General features: G+C 42.1%; 1 protein-coding gene across 5 annotated transcripts in view; it reads right to left on the bottom strand.

Moving 5' to 3' along the window:
- Positions 1 to 14380, bottom strand: part of SCML2 (Scm polycomb group protein like 2) — a 108051-nt gene extending 93671 nt beyond the window's left edge. For all 5 annotated transcript variants that reach the window (XM_059680521.1, XM_059680523.1, XM_059680524.1 and 2 more), the window contains exon 1: positions 14244 to 14380. The gene's annotated coding sequence lies outside the window, so the exon portion shown is untranslated. The remainder of the gene's footprint in view (positions 1 to 14243) is intronic.
- Between the last annotated feature and the right edge of the window lie 5306 nt (positions 14381 to 19686).

Here is a 19686-nt window from a genome sequence, read left to right as displayed (position 1 = left end):
TCCATGGGCACAGATAATAGGGTGATGAAAGCCTTGGATGGGGTGGGAACTGGGAGGTGGGGGGGAAGAGGTAAAAAGCGGGGGTGGGGGGAAGAAATCTGTAATCTCTCCACAAAGAAAGATTTAAAAAAACAGAAATGCTAAGTTTAAGTAACTCTTAAATTAAGCAGTAATATATATATATATATATATATATATATATATATATATATATATATATATATTTATATCCGATCTAATAAAAGAGAAACATGTTAATTGGTGTACGACCACTACCCTTCCCATTGGCTAATCAGCAAGATATGCAAATTAACTGCCAGCCAAGATGGCGGCCTGCAGCAAGGTAGCTTGAAACTAACATGAGGCTTGCTTGCTTCAGTGACGGAGGACTCCAATGTTCCCCACCTGCCTTGCTGGCCTCCGAGCCTGCAGTTTAAGAAACATTGTAACAAATATAGAAGCTAAACAAAACTCCAGAAACCTGCTTTCAGCTGGCCGGGATCTCAGACCTGAAGTTATACATTGTTTCGATTATAGAACCGAAACAAACCAGATACCTGCTTTCAGCAGCAGAGGCCTCAGAGCTGGAGCCAGAGCTAAAGCTGGCCCAGAATGAAAAAAAAGAAAAAACGGAGCAGTTGGGAGCTTCAGTCCCAGCCTGAAAACAGCCTTCAGCCCCTCACCCAGTCTGGCCAGGCACCCCAGTGGGGACCCCGACCCTGAAGGGTGTGTGACCAGATGCAAACAGTCATCATCCCCTCATCCAGGCTGGCCAGGCACCCCAGTGGGGACCCCGACCTTGAAGGGTGTGTGACCAGCTGCAAACAGCCATCATCCCCTCATCCAGGCTGGCCAGGCACCCCAGTGGGGACCCCTACCCTGATCCAGGACACCCTTCAGGGCAAACCAGCCAGCCCCCACCCATGCACCAGGCCTCTATTCTATATAGTAAAAGGGTAATATGCCTCCCAGCACCGGGATCAGCGGAGCCGAGAGGCCTCCCGGCACCTGGATCAGCGTGACAGGGGGCAGCGCCCAAACCCGCTGATCGCCCTGCGGCTCTGTGTGTGACAGGGGGCGGGGCCACAACCTCCCTATGGGCCCTGCTCTGTTCCTGACAGGGGAAGGCACCCCAACCCCCTGATCGGCCCTGTTCTGTGCCTGATAGGGGGGAGCTTCCCAACCCCCTGATCACCCTCCGGCTCTGTGTGTGACAGGGTGCAGCGCCCCAATGGCCCCCCCCACGGGCCCTGCTCTGTGTGTGACGGGGTGCGGCGCCCCAACCCCTCCGCCACGGGCCCTGCTCTGTGTGTGATGGGGTAGGGCCATAACCTCTCCATCGGCCCTGCCCTGAGTGTGAGAGTGGCGGCGCCCCAAACCCCTGATCGGCCCTGCTCTGTGGGTGATAGAGGACGGCGCCCCAACCCCCTGATTGGCCCTGCTGTGTGTGTGACAGGGGGCGGTTCCCAAACTCCCCTATCGGCCCTACTCTGTGAGTGACAGGGGGGAGCTCCCCAACCCCGATGGGCCCTGCTCTGTGCGTGACAGGGGGGAGCTCCCCAACCCCCCTGATCGACCCTGCTCTGTGCGTGACAGGGGGTGCTCCCCAACCCCCTGATCGGCCCTGCTCTGTGCGTGACAAGGAGCAGCGCCCCAACCCCTGACTGGCCCTGCTCTGTGCGTGACAGAGGGTGGTGCCGCAACCTCCCCCTCTACCCTGCCTTGAGTGTGACAGTGGCGGTGCCCCAACCCCCCAATTGGCCCTACCCTAAGCGTGACTGAGGGTGGCATCGCAACCTCCCAATCAGCCCTGTTCTGTGCATGACAGGGGGCGGCGCCCCAACTCCCCAATCAGCCCTGCTCTGAGCCCGACCAAGGGCTGCACCTAGGGATTAGGCCTGCCCTCTGCCACCGGGGAGCAGGCCTAAGCCAGCAGGTCGTTATCTCCAGAGGGGTCCCAGACTGCGAGAGGGCACAGGCTGGGCTGAGGGACCCTCGCCTCCCCCCCACCCCCAGTGCACAAGTTTTTGTGCACCAGGCCTCTAGGATATATATAAATATATATATATTGCCCAGACATGTAGTTACCAAAGAAAGCAACCGCCATCTACTAACCAGCATTACCAGAAAATTTATGTATTCTAGCAAAAGCTCAAAGAAACTTATCACCCTGTGACTTTGAGGTATAATTATTCACGAATATAATTCTTTTAGGGTTGGTGAGTACTGAAAATAGATTTTGGCCCTTTATGAACCAAAGAAGCCTTTGTGAATCCCTAGTAACTAGAATGTTTTTTTTTTCTTCTTTTTTACATATTCATCATCCCCCAAAAGTCAAAATACAGTTAAGTAAAACGGGGGTGGGGAGGGACCTTCTGTAATCCCACCATCAAACAGTAATACCTGCTGTTAACCATCTAGTATATATCCTTTCAATTTTTAAAAATCACATATGTAAATCCATATATAATACACATTTAAACCACTCTTTTTTTTTTGTTTTTAATTCTCACCTGAGAATATTTTTTTCCCATTGATTTTTGGTTTTCTGTGTGTGTGTGTGTGTGTGTGTGTGTGTGTGTGTGTGTGTGTTTAGAGACAGTGGGAGAGAAACATCGATGTGAGAGAGACACATCGATTAGTTGCCTCCCTCACACTCCCCAACCAGGGGCAGGGATGGAACTTGCAACCCAGGCACATGCCTCTAACCAGTAATCAAACCCTCAACCTCTCCTCCTTTTGGTGTGAGAGCTGACACTCTAATCCAGCCGTGGGCAAACTACGGCCCGCAGGCCAGATCCTGCCTGTTTGAAATGAATAAAACTATTGAAAAAAAAGACCTTTTATGTAATGATGTTTACTCTGAATTTATATAAGTTCACACAAACACTCCATCCATGCTTTTGTTCCGGCCCTCCGGTCCAGTTTAAGAACCCATTGTGGCCCTAGAGTCAAAAAGTTTGCCACCCCTGCTCTAATCACTTAGGAATACCAGCCAGGGAGAACCACTCAAAAATAAATTTTCCATATTTCATATGTCATAATCTTCAAATGAAATTCTGCCTATATTATAAATTTTAAAGCCAACATTTCTAGCTAAAATGAGAATTGGAAAATAATAAATGCCTTTTTAAAGTTCGTTTAAAGTGAAGCCCCAGAGGAAACTGTAGAAAAGCTTAACTTTGTTCTCAACATACTTTGAGCTGTTTCAGCACTTTAAGTCTCAAATAAAGCCCCCAGAATAATGTTCAATGTTACATAGCAGAGAAATTTTTGGTGAAAAAAAATTAAAAGCTTTGTTTTGTTTTTACCACCATAAAGGGAAGTTGCTTCGCTAAATGCATATAAGGAGCAACTTCACTGCATTTTAAAAAAAAGCACTCTGAATATAAATACTGGTAAGCCCCCCAGGGTCTTAGGTTAGTACTCTTTTATAATGCCTGACATTTAAATTTCCTTTACCAAAAGTGCAGTTACACTAAATCTAGCAGGCTTTAACCAAGCATAGATAACCTGTAATCTTTTACCAAAAAAAAAAAAAAAAAAAAAAAACATTTGTTTTGCTTACTGTATCTTGTCATAGATTTAAGACCTAAAAATGCTTTATCCATGGGTTATCCATATATGCATATAAGTTTTTTGGTTAATATCTTCCCGCTTCCCCTTCCCCCTTCCCTCTGAAATTCCTCAGTCAATAGAGCAGTGAAGGCCTGGGGGATCAGGAGTGGGTGAAGGGTGTTAATGGAGGGGGGAGAGAAGGAGACATCTGTAATACTTTCAACAACAAAGATAAATTTTTTAATGGTTTGAAAAGTCATGCATTGTTTTAAACCATTTTCTCAATACAATTAAACAATGTAAACAGTAAATTAATAGTGGAATTATTAAACCTAAAATTCCTAGTTGCACCTATCTGATTCTAGAGAAAATTCTAGTGTTTTTTTAGAAAGACCGTTTTTAAAGGACTAAAGTTAATGAGTCTATAATTCTAAGAATACAGAATCCTTCCATTATTTGCTTGTTTGAGGTTTTTGTTTTTCCTTCCCTTTTTTGTTTTGTTTTGAAAATAAGGTAATATACCTTGAGTCTCTAATTAGAGACTACTACCTGAAGAGTCAATAAGGATGACAAGAACAGAAACTAAAACAAGTTTGACAAGCAAGAAATTTCCCAGGGCCTTTTGTATTTCAGATGTTATAAAATAGATGAAATTACAGCAAATCAACCTGAGAGAACATAAAAATAAACTAAACGCAGATGTTGAGCTGAAAAAGAAATAAATGTGTTCCCATACTAACAGCAAGGTTTGCTGCTATATTTCTCAGACAGAAGTCCCATAAGTGGGAATAATGTCCAAACTTAAACATTAAGTATTAGACTTATTCACTGAGCCTCCCATTTTGCAGATATTAAAACCCACATATTTGAAAAAGTAAAGTGACCTTAAATTGAGATAACATCAATTTTTTTTCTTTTTTTATTATTAGTTAAGGTATTACAAATGTGTCCTCATCCCCCCCATTAACCCCCAACCGCCCCCCCACACACAAACTCATGCTCCCATCCCCCTGTTGTCCATGTCCATTGGTTTGGCTTATATACATGTATACAAGTCCTTCAGTTGATCTCTTCCCCTTACCCCCGCCCTCCCCTATTTTCCTTCTGGGGATTGATAGCCTGATCGCTGTTTTCTCAGTCTTTGGGTCTGTCCCTTTTCAGCAGTCTATGTTGTTCTCTATAATCCACAAATGAGTGAGATCATGTGGTATTTATCTTTCTCTGACTGGCTTATTTCACTTAGCATAATGCTCTCCAGTTCCATCCATGCTGTTGCAAAAGGCAAGAGTTCCTTTTTTTTTTACCGCAGCATAGTATTCCATTGTGTATATGTACCAAAGTTTTCTAATCCACTCATCTGCTGATGGGCACTTAGGCTGTTTCCAAATCTTAGCTATGGTGAATTGCGCTGCTATGAACATAGGGGTGCATATATCCTTTCTGATTGGCGTTTCTGGTTTCTTGGGATATATTCCTAGTAGTGGGATCACTGGGTCAAATGGGAGTTCCATTTTTAGTCTTCTGAGGTAGCTCCATACTGTTCTCCACAGTGGCTGCACCAGTCTTCATTCCCACCAGCAGTGCAGAAGGGTTCCTTTTTCTCCACATCCTCTCCAACACTTGTTTGTTGATTTGTTGATGATAGCCAGTCTGACAGGTGTGAGATGATAACGCATTGTCATTTTGATTTGCATCTCTCGTATAATTAGTGACTTTGAGCAGGTTTTCATATGTCTTTCGGCCTTCTGTATGTCCTCTTTCGAAAAGTGTCTATCTAGGTCCGTTGCCCATTTTTTTATTGGATTGTTTATCTTCCTTTTGTTAAGTTTCATGAGATCCCTGTAAATGTTGGAAATTAAACCCTTATCGGTGGTATCATTGGCAAATATGTTCTCCCATGTAGTGGGTCTTCTTGTTGTTTTGTTGATGGTTTCCTTTGCTGTGCAAAAGCTTTTTATTTTGATGTAGTCCCATTTGTTTATTTTCTCTTTAGTTTCCATTGCCCTAGGAGCATTATCAGAGAAGAAATTTCTTCGGCATATGTTTGCGATTTCGCTGCCTGTGGATTCCTCTAGTATTTTTATGGTTTCCCGTCTTACGTTTAAGTCTTTTATCCATTTTGAGTTTATTTTTTTTTAATATATTTTATTGATTTTTCACAGAGAGGAAGGGAGAGAGACAGAGAGAGTTAGAAACATCGATGAGAGAGAAACATCGATCAGCTGCCTCTTCCACATCCTGTGCCCGCAACCCAGGTACATGCCCTTGACCGGAATCGAACCCGGGACCTCTCAGTCCACAGGCTGACACTCTATCCACTGAGCCAAACCGGTCTCGGCAATTTTGAGTTTATTTTTGTGTATGGTGTGAGTTGGTGATCTAGTTTCATCCTTTTGCATGTATCTGTCCAATTTTCCCAACACCATTTATTGAAAAGACTGTCTTGACTCCATTGTATGCTCTTGCCTCCTTTGTCGAATATTAATTGGGCATAGTGGTTTGGGTCGATTTCTGGGGTCTCTATTCTATTCCATTGATCTATATGTCTGTTCCTGTGCCAGTACCAAGCTGTTTTAAGAACAGTGGCTTTGTAATACAGTTTGATATCTGGTATTGAGATCCCACCTACTTTGTTCTTTCTCAGGATTGCTGAAGCTATTCGGGGTCTTTTTTTATAGAGATAACATCAATTTTTATTGTTGTAGAAAAGACTCTCGACTATATTATATATTTACCAGACTAATCGTTTCCAGATGATCACCAGGGTTTTGGTAATAAATATGATAACACCCATAATACAAAGAGTTGCTGTGATACCTCACTTTCTGCAATCTGGCCTCTACCTTCCCTCTTCGCCTATATCTGCTTCCAAGGCTTCAGTTACTTCCCAGACATCAGCACCCATTTTGGTGTCAATCCCCTTGACACTTCAGGAGCCCTCTGTGATAGGTCACCCCTCATTCCTGACACCTCTCCTCTTTGAGCCTCAGGCATGTGTTATTCCCTGGTTGTCCTACCTTTAGCTGGCTGTTTTAACTAAAATTTGCTTCTGGTAATGGTGGTTATCCTAATAAAGGACAGAAAAGTATATATATCCATTGTACAGCCATATATAATTTGTTAAATTGGGCATGATTCATCACTTTAAGATTTCACAAGTACGCCGAAACCGGTTTGGCTCAGTAGATAGAGCGTTGGCCTGCGGACTGAAAGGTCCCAGGTTCGATTCCGGTCAAGGACATGTACCTGGGTTGCGGGCATATCCCCAGTAGGAGATGTGCAGGAGGCAGCTGATCGATGTTTCTCTCTCATCGATGTTTCTAGCTCTCTATCTCTCTCCCTTCCTCTCTGTAAAAAAATCAATAAAATATATATATATATATATATATATATATATATATATATATATATAAAGATTTCACAAGTAACTACTTAATCCATTCAAGTAAATAATCAAATTTCCCATTTTCTGCCCGGCTGGTGTGGCTCAGTGGTTGAGCACTGACCTATGAACCAGGAGGTCACAATTTGACTCTGGCTCAGGGCACATGCTGGGATTGCAGGTTCAATCCCAGTGTGGGGCATGCAGAGGAAAGCCAATCAATGATTCCCTCTTATCATTGATGTTGCTATCTCTCTCTCTCTCCCCCTTCCTCTCTGAATTGAATAAAAATATATTTGTAAAATTCCCATTTTCTGATAGATGCATAAACATAATGAGAAAACAACTAAACTTTAATGTTGTGATTGCCTTTAAGAATAAATTTTCATCCCTGAGTTGTGTATAATCAATATTAAGAATGAAGATTTTTGGTAGCATTTATCAAATCAAGCCTTCTGGAGAAACTAAGGTTTCTAGAGGAGCAATTTTAATTATGCTTTACTTAAATTGACTACAACACATTAGAAATTAATCTTTTTCTGTGTCAAACAAGCCCAAGGGGAGAAAAAACTATTTTGAAGAATTTTTAATTTATCTAACAATGGTAGCCTACAAGTTAAAATAATTAATACCTACAATTTTAAAATAATTTATGTGAAAGCTATTCATTTAGTTAAGAAGTATGTTATATACAATGGAGCCAAGATAGTCTCTTCAATAAATGGTGTTGAGAAAATTGGACAGATATATGCAAGAAAATGAAACTAGACCACCAACTTACACCATACACAAAAATAAACTCAAAATGGATAAAGGACTTAAATGTACGACAGGATACCATAAAAATTCTAGAAGAATCCAAAGGCAAGAAAATCTCAGACATATGCCGAAGCAATTTCTTCACTGATACAGCTCCTAGGGCACTTGAAACTAAAGAAAAAATGAACAAATGGGACTACATCAAAATAAAAAGCTTCTGCACAGCAAAAGAAACCATCAACAAAACAACGAGAAAACCCACTGTGTGGGAAAACATATTTGCCAATGACATATCTGATAAGGGCCTAATCTCCAAAATTTATAGGGAACTCATACAACTTAACAAAAGGAAGATAAACAATCCAATCAAAAAATGGGCAAAGGACCTAAATAGACACCTTTCAAAAGAGGACATTCAGAAAGCCAAGAGACATATGAAAACATGCTCAAAGTCACTAATCATCCGAGAGATGCAAATCAAAACAACAATGAGGTACCATCTCACACCTGTCAGACTGGCTATCATCAACAAATCAACAAACGACAAGTGCTGGAGAGGATGTGGAGAAAAAGGAACACTTGTGCACTGCTGGTGGGAATGCAGACTGGTGCAGCCACTATGGAAGACAGTATGGAGTTTCCTTAAAAAACTGAAAATGGAACTCCCATTTGACCCTGTGATCCCACTTCTAGGAATATATCCCAAGAAACCAGAAACACCAATCAGAAAGGATATATCCACCCCTATGTTCATAGCAGCACAATTCACCATAGCTAAGATCTGGAAACAGCCTAAGTGCCCATCAGTAGATGAATGGATTAGAAAACTGTGGTACATCTACACGATGGAATACTATGCTGCTGTAAAAAGGAAGGAACTCTTACCATTTGCAACGTCATGGATGGAACTGGAGAGCATTATGCTAAGTGAAATAAGCCAGTCAATAAAGGAAAAATACCACATGATCTCACTCATTCATGGACAATAGAGACCATTATAAACTTTTGAACAATAATAGATACAGAGGCAGAGCTGCCTCAAACAGATTGTCAAACTGCAGCGGGAAGGCCGGGGAGGGTTGGGGGGCAGGAGGTAGGGGGGTAAGAGATCAACTAAAGGACTTGTATGCATGCATATAAGCATAACCAATGGACATAAGACACTGGGTGATAGGGGAGGCTAGGGGACTGTCTAGGGCGGGGGGATAAAATGGATACATATGTAATACCCTTTGTAATACTTTAAGCAATAAAAAAAAAAAGAAGTATGTTATATCAGAAAACAGATCAATGAAAGATACGTTAAGGGTTGCCAAAATCCATGTTTCTAATTGTCAATTCCTAAAGTTTTAAAGCACAGCCACAGGCTATTTGTCCAAGGATCTGCTGCCCACTAACATTTGCAGAAGACTGGACTTAATAGCAGGGCATGTCAATTTACTACAGGCAGTTCTCCATGTGACATTTTGACAAAAGAACTGGGTCAAGTTACAGCCTGTCCCCTATTATCACAGCAGTCTAGATTTATGATTTCTAACACCAGCCCTACAAGAAATAATGGAAATTATGACAACAAAAATTCCTGCTAGACAACAGACTGCAGAAAAGCATGCAATAAAACACAATCTGAAGTGACCAGAAAACTAAACATCCCTGACAATGCTTCAAACATGAGGCAGGTATGTCAGTAAATTACCCACTTAAATATTTCTACAACCTCAAAAAATCTCAGATCAGGGTTTCTAGTCTAAACCAAGCAATATATAAATGTGTTTATTGAGTACTATATTTTCTTTTAATAACCATCAAAGACAATGTGTTTATTTGAACAGATTTCTTAAACTCTACCAAGTTAATAAAAAATAAAGATGATACTGGTCATTTCATTTCAAATAACTTGAAAGTGTATTGAAACATACTCCAAATAATACTTTAAATCTATCAAAAGAATAAAAGGACCAATTTCACAGCAAAGGGCACATGTTTACAACTGTATTCAGAGGCCAGAGAACTGGAGAAGAAACAGTTGTTTCACTCACGGCTTACTTTAAAACTAAATATATAATCAAAATCTTAAACCAGCTAAAAATGATGGAAGGTGGGAAAAGTGACATGTTTTGTTTTGTTTTAAATAACCTTCTCAATACATGTGCTTAAGAGACTAAGCAAATGAAGCTGTTTGTGTCTGGAAAAACAGAGGTTAAGATAAATCAAATATGTATTCTAAAGACAAGAAGCAAAGAGAGCTTCATCAGCCTTTCCTTGAGAAAAGAAAGCATCTTCAAGGTATGCCCTAGAATTGCAATATATCTGTCCCTTCTGAAGTTTACAATGGCATGTTACCACAAAAGGTGGGCATGCTCTTTCCGCTATTACAACAATTTGCTCCTATAAACTTAGGAAGGGGCAGAGCCACAGCCATAAATGCACATCACAAGTAGTAGGTAATCAAATGCTCTCCATTTTCAAGTGTTTCCCAGCTCTTTACTCGTACTAAGTTTATTCTTTTTTTTTAACCCCCTGGCTAAATAAGGAATTCATCTAGCCTAGGTCAGATGAGTATGAAATTAAGTTAACAGCACCATCATATAAACTGTTAATAGGAACCTCAAATCTTTTGCTTTAAACCCAGTAAAATATCCCTGTTTCGTACATTAAAACATTTCCATCACATGCCCAAAAAATGAAAGTAAGAAGAAGACTTAGGAATACATGTTTAGTAGAAATCACTTATCACAAAAAACACTAGTATTATTATTTCTAAGGTGGGTAAGGTTTAGTTATATTAGACAACATAAACACAAAATAAGCAAAAATGCCTTACTCATGAAAACCAAAGAACATACGCACATTTCAAATCCTAGTTTCTGAAATATTCTCAACTTACCCAGCTTTCAGAATCATCATCTCTACTATCTTTTTAAAAATGAGATGTTATCACTACAATAAAGCCATTTCTATGCTTAGAATAACCAAAGTTAGAGCCTGGAAAACTCAACCACTAAATTATGCCAACCCATTTTAATCTAAGATAAACAGCAGTGGTTTCTTTCATCTATTTCCCCAAGGTAAAAGGATCATAAATAGTAAGACTCCAAGCCAAGGAAGAATAAACTTTTCTTTCTAAATCACCAACATTTGCTATCTTCAAAATTTCCACTTTTTTGGTTCCTGAAATCAACAATCACTTCAAATTGTAAGGTATTGTGTAGTAATTTTCAGACATTAAAAATGTTCCTAAAATTCTTAAGGGTGCTTGATTTGCTCATTCCAAACTACGAAACACCTGGCAATGCCAGACCAATATTTGCACCATAGCCTCATGGCTCTAACATAGATGGCTGTGGCAGAGCTCACTTTGTTCATATCTTATAAATCCTAAAAACTAGAAATGACTATGAGGAAACAATGAGAGTCCCAGGGAGAGGAGCAAATAGAGGAGATGGCCCCAGATTTCCATTCACAACTGGAATGAGAATAGAGAGGAAAGAAGTTACAGACCCTGTTACCTGGCAAAAAAAAAAAAAAAGCAAAGCAGATCCCTTGCATCTGCCAGTGTTCCAGTTACTAAAGTTACAAGTGATTTCTATTAACCCAAGGAGAGGGGCAATAAAACATTCTAGTGAAATTTTCCTCCTCCTTCCACTCTCTCTTACCCTACAAGAGTTCAAACTAAAATTGTGACTTGGATCTTCCTTAAATGGAACAAGGGACTACGTCATTTTCATTCAAAAGACTTGGTATTTACTCAGCCTTTTCAAGGCACTTTACTATATCATCAATTATTTCTCAGTGAGGCAGCGCAGGATTACCCTGACCATTTCAATGATGCGGAAACAGACTTCAACAGCAAAGGGAACAGGGGCAGGAAGAGGGGTGATAGGAAGCATCTGGGAGGAACAGGCAGGCAGCTAAAAAGGAACAAACCCAAAAGAAAATGAGAGCCACATCTGACTTATAGCTGACCATCATAACCCTTATTTGTTATTTTTGAGCTCAGAGAGATTTCTGAAACATCTTGGAAAAAAATGCTCTAAATGATCAGCCAGTTAATATCTAGTTAACAGCCTAAACTACTTGGTCATAGAAGTAAAGAGTTGTTTGGGTTTTTTTTAGCATTAAAAATACCCAATGTCCAAAGCACATTCTGATTTCAACGTATACCAGTCATTCCTTTTTCCCCCTAAATGTTATATGACTCAGAAAACAATCTCTCATAAAAATGTATACTTCTATAGAATCAGAACAAAAGAGTCATAAAGTTAACATCATATAAGTCAGAAAATTCTGCTACACCCAGAATTTCATTTAGAGAATTATAACCAAAATCCCTGAATTTGCCTTGAAATAAAAAGACATTCATATTAATTTTCTTAGCTAGAACCTTGACCTTTTCAGGAATAAAATACTGATGGGAAGCCTTAAACACCCAGAAACCAGCACACATAGCAGCCTCTGAATACTAGTAAATGCACATTGAACTGAACTCCATACAGACAGCACAGGCACTTAATAAAGATGTGCTTATTGAAGTGCAAACCAAAACGACTGACCAACTACCTCATGAGAAAAATTCATATCACTTTAAGACTGGCTCCAAGGCTTTTTGTACATATTATGACACCCTTAGCTTTAAAGCATCCTCACCTATAATGTATTCAGTTACATTAATCTTTTTTTCCAAACTATCGATTTCAAAACAAATCAGATTCTCTTAGGAAACAGGTGTATACCTTTAAGAAGCTTATATGGTTGTGAGATAAATATGAAATATACTCAAAAATTCCAGTCATTTTAATGGTGTTTGACTGGTTTTTTTAATTCCATCATACTATTTTGAAGATTATGGATAAAGTTATAGCCAAACAAATACAAAACTTGGGGTCAGTGCTCATATACTCATTCCTTTCTTGAAATCCCAATTGGACTAACTTCCAAAAGCTTATTTTGCACATTCCTCCCACTTAAATATACAAAACCACAAACAGAATAAAAGAACAATCACCCTTGGAAATACATTTAATGAGTAATTAAGAAAAGAATAGCAAGGAAGGCAAAATTATCTTTATTGAAGAACATCCCCAAGCACTGCTCTTGATAAAAATGAAATATGTCTATGAACTACTGTTATACACTTGCTCGTCATAGGAAGCTGTACTCCATAAATGTTATGCATCTTATAATATTCTGTCCTCAAAACAGAAATATTTATAAATAGTTCTGGGATCATTAAAAATGCAGGAGTATCTGCAGCGGTTTGGGGAAAGAAAACTTTAATTTTGTAAATCCTGCGATCATAATGAAGTACTGACTTTCTCTGCCTTAGTTTCCTCTACTAACCTATCAATACACTTTCTAGAAATGTCCCGAAGTCACCCTACACTTAAGTCATAAATGCTAATCTATTTCTTCAAAGTAGAGGCCAATTTCCACTTGTAATCGCACGTTACTATGAATGACAAATGTTTTACAACCTTTCTTTTTAAAAAAAAAATCAATAGCCTTAAATGGGAACTTGTACCTAAATACCTGTGCTGTCAAAACATTCTGGGGAAGGAGGATCCCAATTACAGTTCAGCCCTCAAAGCAACGAAGAACCTCAAAGCGCAAAACCTAATAAATTCACCTACCATTCTACCTCTGGAGAGTCACGCTAGGATGCAGCACTAACGAGGTGGAGAAATCGAGAATGCTGTCTCAAAACCAAGGTAGCAAAGGTCCCTAACCCGTCACGCTGGGAGAGCAGGAGCCGCGCACGCCGCTACCCACCCCGGCTACCTACCCTGTAATCCGAGAGCTGGCTGCTCCAAGCCCCCTAGACAAGCCACTGGCGCTCCCCCCTGCTCCTCCGCTCCCGCCAGCTCCTCCGCTCCCGCCAGCTCCTCCGCTCCCGCCAGCTCCTCCGCTCTCTCCAGCTCCTCCGCTCCCCCTCCCCCCTCACTTCCCCACACACCAGCCGCCACGAGCCCCCTACGCAAGTCGGACCGGCACCAAGCATCAGTACCGAAACCCGCGCTCCGCCACAGGCGCATCCTTCCGAGCTGGCATTTCACTCGCAAACTCCAAAAGTTACCTCACAAGTCCACAGAGGGCAACCAGGCAAGTTTCGGCCCCGAGCACACAAAGTCAGCCCCGCTGCCCATCCGCGCTCCCGGGGCCCGATCCGGCCCCACGCACCCCGAGAGGATGCTCGGGAAGGTGCCGTCCGCGCTTGGGACCCGGGGCAGCTGGAGGGGAGCGGCCAGGCTACTGGACCCCGGGGGAGTGTGAGGGGCGCCACGACTGAGGTGAGGGCACTACGTGGGGCAGGGGAACCCCTAATCTCGGGATGGGGGGGGGCTGGTGAGGCCGCCGAGAGTGGGCGACAGGCGTGCAGGGCCCTGCTAAGGCCCGACCCCGCGAGGCGTTTGAGGGGGCGTTCCGCGCGCGGGACCCGCCGCGAAGGGCTCCCGGCCACCCGCCCGCCCGCCCGCGGACTCGGCCAGGTACCGGACTCCGAGGCTCCGCCTGTCTGGTCCTCAAGGGGCCGGGGATAGCCACATACCTAGGGTCTCTTTGGCAAAGGGAGCAAAACTCCAATCACACTGGTCACCGATTCCCCGAGAGCAGCCACAGATCTTCACACCGATGCCGCCATGTTTGAGAAGCCGCGCGCGGAGCCGCGCATGCCCCGCAACCGCCACTGGCGCCCCGCCCCCGCTGGTCCGCGTGCCCTGCGGTTGCCGCGAGCACGCCCTTTGACCGCTGCCGCGTGCGGAGCCAGTGCTGGGGACCCGGCTGGGAGCCCGCGCGAGCACACACTGCGAGCCCGGGAAAGCCCTGGGCAGTTTTTCCTTATTTTCCTCCCACAATCTGCTCTCCCGCCAAAAAAAAAAAAAGAAAGAAAGAAAGAAAAGAAAAGCCAGGCGCAGCCCCTGCACCCTAACTGGGACCCCAGGTTGCGCGTCAAGTTCCTTTCCGGGAACTCGCTCCCCTATCCTGGACCATCGCCTTGGACTCTGGGCCACCACCCACCCCTGGCCACACGCTCAATAGGCAGGCGCTTCCCTAGGAACTCGAGCAAGTTCTGTGAGCAAGGAAAGACCATCTCCTTAAAGCAGCTGGAACAAAACCACTCCTTCAGGAGTTGCAGCATATTCCTTAAAACAGCGATACTCCCCCCCCACACACACACACACACACCAAGAGCTTTTGCCAGGCATTACCCTCCAGTTCCACATTCTGGATTAAGTTGTTCCTCCAAACCCAGGCTTGAGCTAATGGTGACTACATTAACCCTAGGGTGTTCGGGAGCATCGTGCATTTTGGGGTCTCCTCTCCTGCACCCGCCTCGCCCTGTTCTGAGCTGTAGTGCAGGTGAAGGTGCACCTAAGAGCGGGCTTACTAATAATCGTAAAACAGCCCACGAATCTCCGAGCAAAATGTGGAAAACCAGAGACATTATCCCATCCCTCCTTGTGAGGTTGAGTATAAGCAGATTTTAAACTTTTTGTTTTTTTAAAAAAAAAGTATCAGGCCTTCTCTAACCCTTTCAAAAGCTGTATGTAGGTTTTGCATCCACGATCTCTTTAACATAGTATGTAGGGCATGATGTATTTTTAAATCATAATTTGGAAATCGGAGCCTAAAACTTTAAAACCCCGCAGAATATATTCATTTAATACAATGCATAATGCAATTATTTTCATGCCTAACTTTTGCAACATTAAGCAACGACCAAACTAGAGTGTTTTTTATTGTTTCTAAACGTTGGTGAATGGCACAAAATCAAATTGCTCTGATTGTCTTTGAATTCTTTAAAAATGAATAAATAGACCTGCCCGGGTACCTCAGTTAGAGCTGTTGTCCTCATAAGGCCAAGGTTGCAGGTTCCACCCCAGGTTAGGGCACATACAAGAATCAACCAATGAATGCATAAATTGATGGAACAACAAATATCTTTCTCTCTCTCTCTCTCCCTCCCTCTTCCTATCTCTAAAAATCAATCAATACACTAAAAATAAAGAAAATGAATAAATTTTCTAATGCAAAATTCAAAAAAACCTTTAATATGAAAATAGAAAAAGTAGGCCATTGATATGCAAATACTAAGGAGAGATTTGGTCATTGGGTCAATTGTGTAACATCACATTGACAGAAAATGTTGAAGATCTCAAATTTGATTGGTTTGAAGAGCATGTGCAAGGTTTGACTAGATGATGAATGCCAATATTAAATCTGCTGGACTTTCATGTACAAGATGAAGAGAGGCACATCCAAAATTAGTTCAGAGGTGATTTTCTTAAACGTGTCTTAAGAAGTATTGGCACATATAATTCTATCTTGAAAATGAATAGATTTTTATCTTATCTAGAGATAAAGGATGGAATTTGGAACAGAGTCAGTTTTTGTTTGGTTCATTAAAGTTATAAGGCCATAAAACAGTTAGGTAATGCAAAAAGCTCTGGTTCTACTTATATGTATATTAGAAGGAACTTCCAGGTGTTCCTGTAAATCCTCAATGTAATAATTTAATACCGATGTAATTCTAGATAAAGTTTTACATTGTTAAGCTAGTACTGTTCTCTTGGGAACTGAACTCTTTGCTCTGAGCCATTGGATTTGACAAAGAATTTGACTTTTTGTGTAGCAATTGATATGTCCCAGGACAATGATGAATTGGAGTCTACCCCAAATCCAAGCATAATGAGTAAATTTTGCTGATATTCAGCAAGAGCACCAGACTCATTTAGCTAAACTAATTCCAAAGAGAAGTACACTGACCTCAACTAATTTAAAAATGCTTTTTATTTCTGCATATGTTGACTACTTTTACAATTTAAAATGTGATTGGTTTGCCCAGCCAGCATGGCTCAGTGTTTGAGCAGGAGATCACAGTTTGATTCCTAGTCAGGGCACATGCCCGGGTTGTGGGCTTGATCCCCAGTGTGGGGCGTGCAGGAGGCAGCTGATCAATGATTTGCTCCTATAGTTCTGACTCAGCCCAAAATCTGTGACAACCTTAAAGATCCCTCATCACCACTCAACTCAACCAATGGCCTCCTGCTAGCACTCATCCCAACTCAGCCTGCTCCCGAAATAGCTCAGGCTTCCATTAGGAGAGGTGAGCAGAGCCCTCCTTGAGCTGTAGCAGCCCTGGAGAACATGGGCTGAAGTGAGCAGAGACTGGGAACAATCACAGCAGTTAGGGTTTGATGGTCACAGGGAGGGTATGAGGACCGGAACAGACACTGGGCCAGCTGGATTAACAACTTCACAAGACCACTTCAACAAATTTGGGGGGTTTTCCAATTGAGCTTTAAACTACCTGCAAAAAAAGTGCACAAATCATAAATGTACAGCTCAATTAATATTTACATATGTACTCACACTGACATCAAAGTATAGACATTTCCAGCTCCCCAGAAAATCTTATGAGTCTTCCCAGTCAAGAACACAATTATTCTGACATCTGTCACTATAGATTAGTTTTGCCTGTTCTTTGGTATCTTATCAATGGATTTACTAGTATATAGTACTAGAGATCCCAGTGCATGAATCCATGCACGGGTAGGGTCCCTCAGAGTGGCCTGTGGGGATTGGGCCCCAGCTCACCCCCCAGTCTTGCAGCCCCACAGCCCCGCCTGGCACCCCACCATGGCCTGGTGCTGCCCCCTCACCTGCTCCACCATCCCGCCTGCCAGGTGATCAATCGGTTGGGGCCCTGCCCCCCACTCAGCTCCCTCAGCACCTGAGAGCTGGGTGGTGGCCCCGCCCCCCATCTGCTCACCTGCTCCACCATCCAGCCACAGTCCCGCTCTGATCAGAGCTCATCAGGCCCCACAGCGCCTCCACTGCCACCTGTTGCCAGCGCCTTGTCACCAATGCCCGCCATGTTCCACACCGTCCCCTGGTGGTCAGCACACGTCATAGAGAGCGGACGAACTCCCAGTCAAACAACCATCCAAGGGGACAATTTGCCTATTAGGCTTTTATGTCTGGCTTCTTTCACTTAACATTATGTCCCCAAGATTCATCCCTGTTGTTGAAGCATAACCCTCATTCTTAGCAAGTGTTGCAGACAACTTTGTTCTCCCTCTTTCCCAAAAGCTGTGTTATGTGTGTGTGTGTGTGTGTGTGTGTGTGTGTGTGTGTGTTTGGCTAAGGCTATTGTAAATTGTCTCTCAATTATTTTCTCCTCCTTTTTATAATGAATACTCTTTAATTTTGGCAGTAATTTGGCCTCTAATTATATTAAACCTTAGTTACATTGATAATGAAAACTTTGTTTTATTCAAAGTCAAGGACAGGTTTCACTTCATACCACTTCAGGGTACTGTGTAGGTCAGTGATGGCGAACCTTTTGAGCTCGGCGTGTCAGCATTTTGAAAAACCATAGCTTAATGCTGGTGCCGTGTCACATATAGAAATTTTTTGATATTTGCAACCATAGTAAAACAAAGACTTATATTTTTGATATTTATTTTATATATTTAAATGCCATTTAACAAAGAAAAATAAACCAAAAAAATGAGTTCGTGTGTCACCTCTGACACGTGTGTCATAGGCTCGCCATCACTGGTGTAGGTAAACTATTGATCCTTCTTCCATTTTGTGTCCTCTGACTAAATACAGATTTGTAAACCAACATGGTGGCTGGAAAGATGAACATTTAGAGGCCCTTTGCATTCCATATATTCCAAAGATTTGGGCAATGGGTTTTGTTTGTTGCTTGCAGGGTAGTAGGTAGTGTGTTCCTACATCAGAAGGCAAATAATGCCTGGTTGTCTCTCATTTTATGACGTCAGCAGCTTTTAATGGGCAATGCCTAAATCCATTAGGTAAGCAATTCTCAAAGTGTGGTCCCCAGACCAGCAACATCTGCCTTACCAAGGAACGTATCAGAAATGCAGCCTCGGGCCTCCTCCCAGACCCACTGAATCAAAAACATTGTGGTGGGACCCAGAAATATGAGTTTTAACAAGTCCTCTAGGGCAGAGGTGGGCCAAAACCAGCAAAATCTCTGACTCAAAATTCTTCTGTGTGCCACCCCTAATTTTTTGAGAACATGTTACGCCTACTTGATATCTCTTAAAGCAGGGGTCCTCAAACTACGGCCCGCGGGCCACATGCAAATACAAATATTCTATTTGTTCATAGTTTTTTTTAAAACTATAGTCCAGCCCTCCAATGGTCTGAGGGACAGTGAACTAGCCCCCTGTTTAAAAAGTTTGAGGACCCTTGTTAGAGTGTACGTATGTGAAGAGCCTTGAAGAAATAATAAAATTCATTCGAGTGACAAAAACAGTATATGATGGGCGGGGGGATAAAATGGATACATATGTAATACCCTTTGTAATACTTTAAGCAATAAAAAAAAAACAGTATATGATGATGAAAAATACATTTATTTCTTAATGTATACAAGTACACTGATAGTCCGACAGAAAACTTTATGACTCCGTTTGATATTATCAGTGGGACTTTTGCTGCTGCATCACTGATGACAGAGATTTTACATCAGGTTTATATTTTGTGACCTTCAGAGATATGCACGAGCTACTACTTTCATCCATCAGGCTACTCCTATTATGAGACTTAACAAAATTCATTACTGAGAATAAAGATTCACAAGCGTATGTGGATGAAAACATGGAGAGTAACACTGTTGCAAAGTTTTTTAAACAAAAAATTTTCTGGAATGGCATTCCAAGTCCTCAATAGTTCATTTTCAACACTTCTCTCTGGTACTCCTGTCTCTAATGGCTTTTTTTCAATGTTTTCCAAGTCAACTCTAAGGTCAATAAATTTCTGCTTCCAAATTGAGCTACTCTGAAATTCAATCAACTGCATTTCAAAGTCAGTCATGTCTATCCATGAAAACATTTGTAAGTTTAGTTCCTCCAGTTTCATGCTGTCTGGAAACCTCATGAATTTTGCTGTCTCTTCCAGTTGTCTGAATTTCGCAAATCTTGAGAAGAACTGCTTAATAGTTGACTCGATGTTGT

This window comes from Myotis daubentonii, chromosome X (genome assembly GCF_963259705.1).
Source record: "Myotis daubentonii chromosome X, mMyoDau2.1, whole genome shotgun sequence".
Classification (NCBI taxonomy): Eukaryota; Metazoa; Chordata; class Mammalia; order Chiroptera; family Vespertilionidae; genus Myotis; species Myotis daubentonii.
The sequence above is the reverse complement of the archived record's forward strand: the minus strand, read 5'-3'. Positions and strand labels throughout refer to the sequence as shown.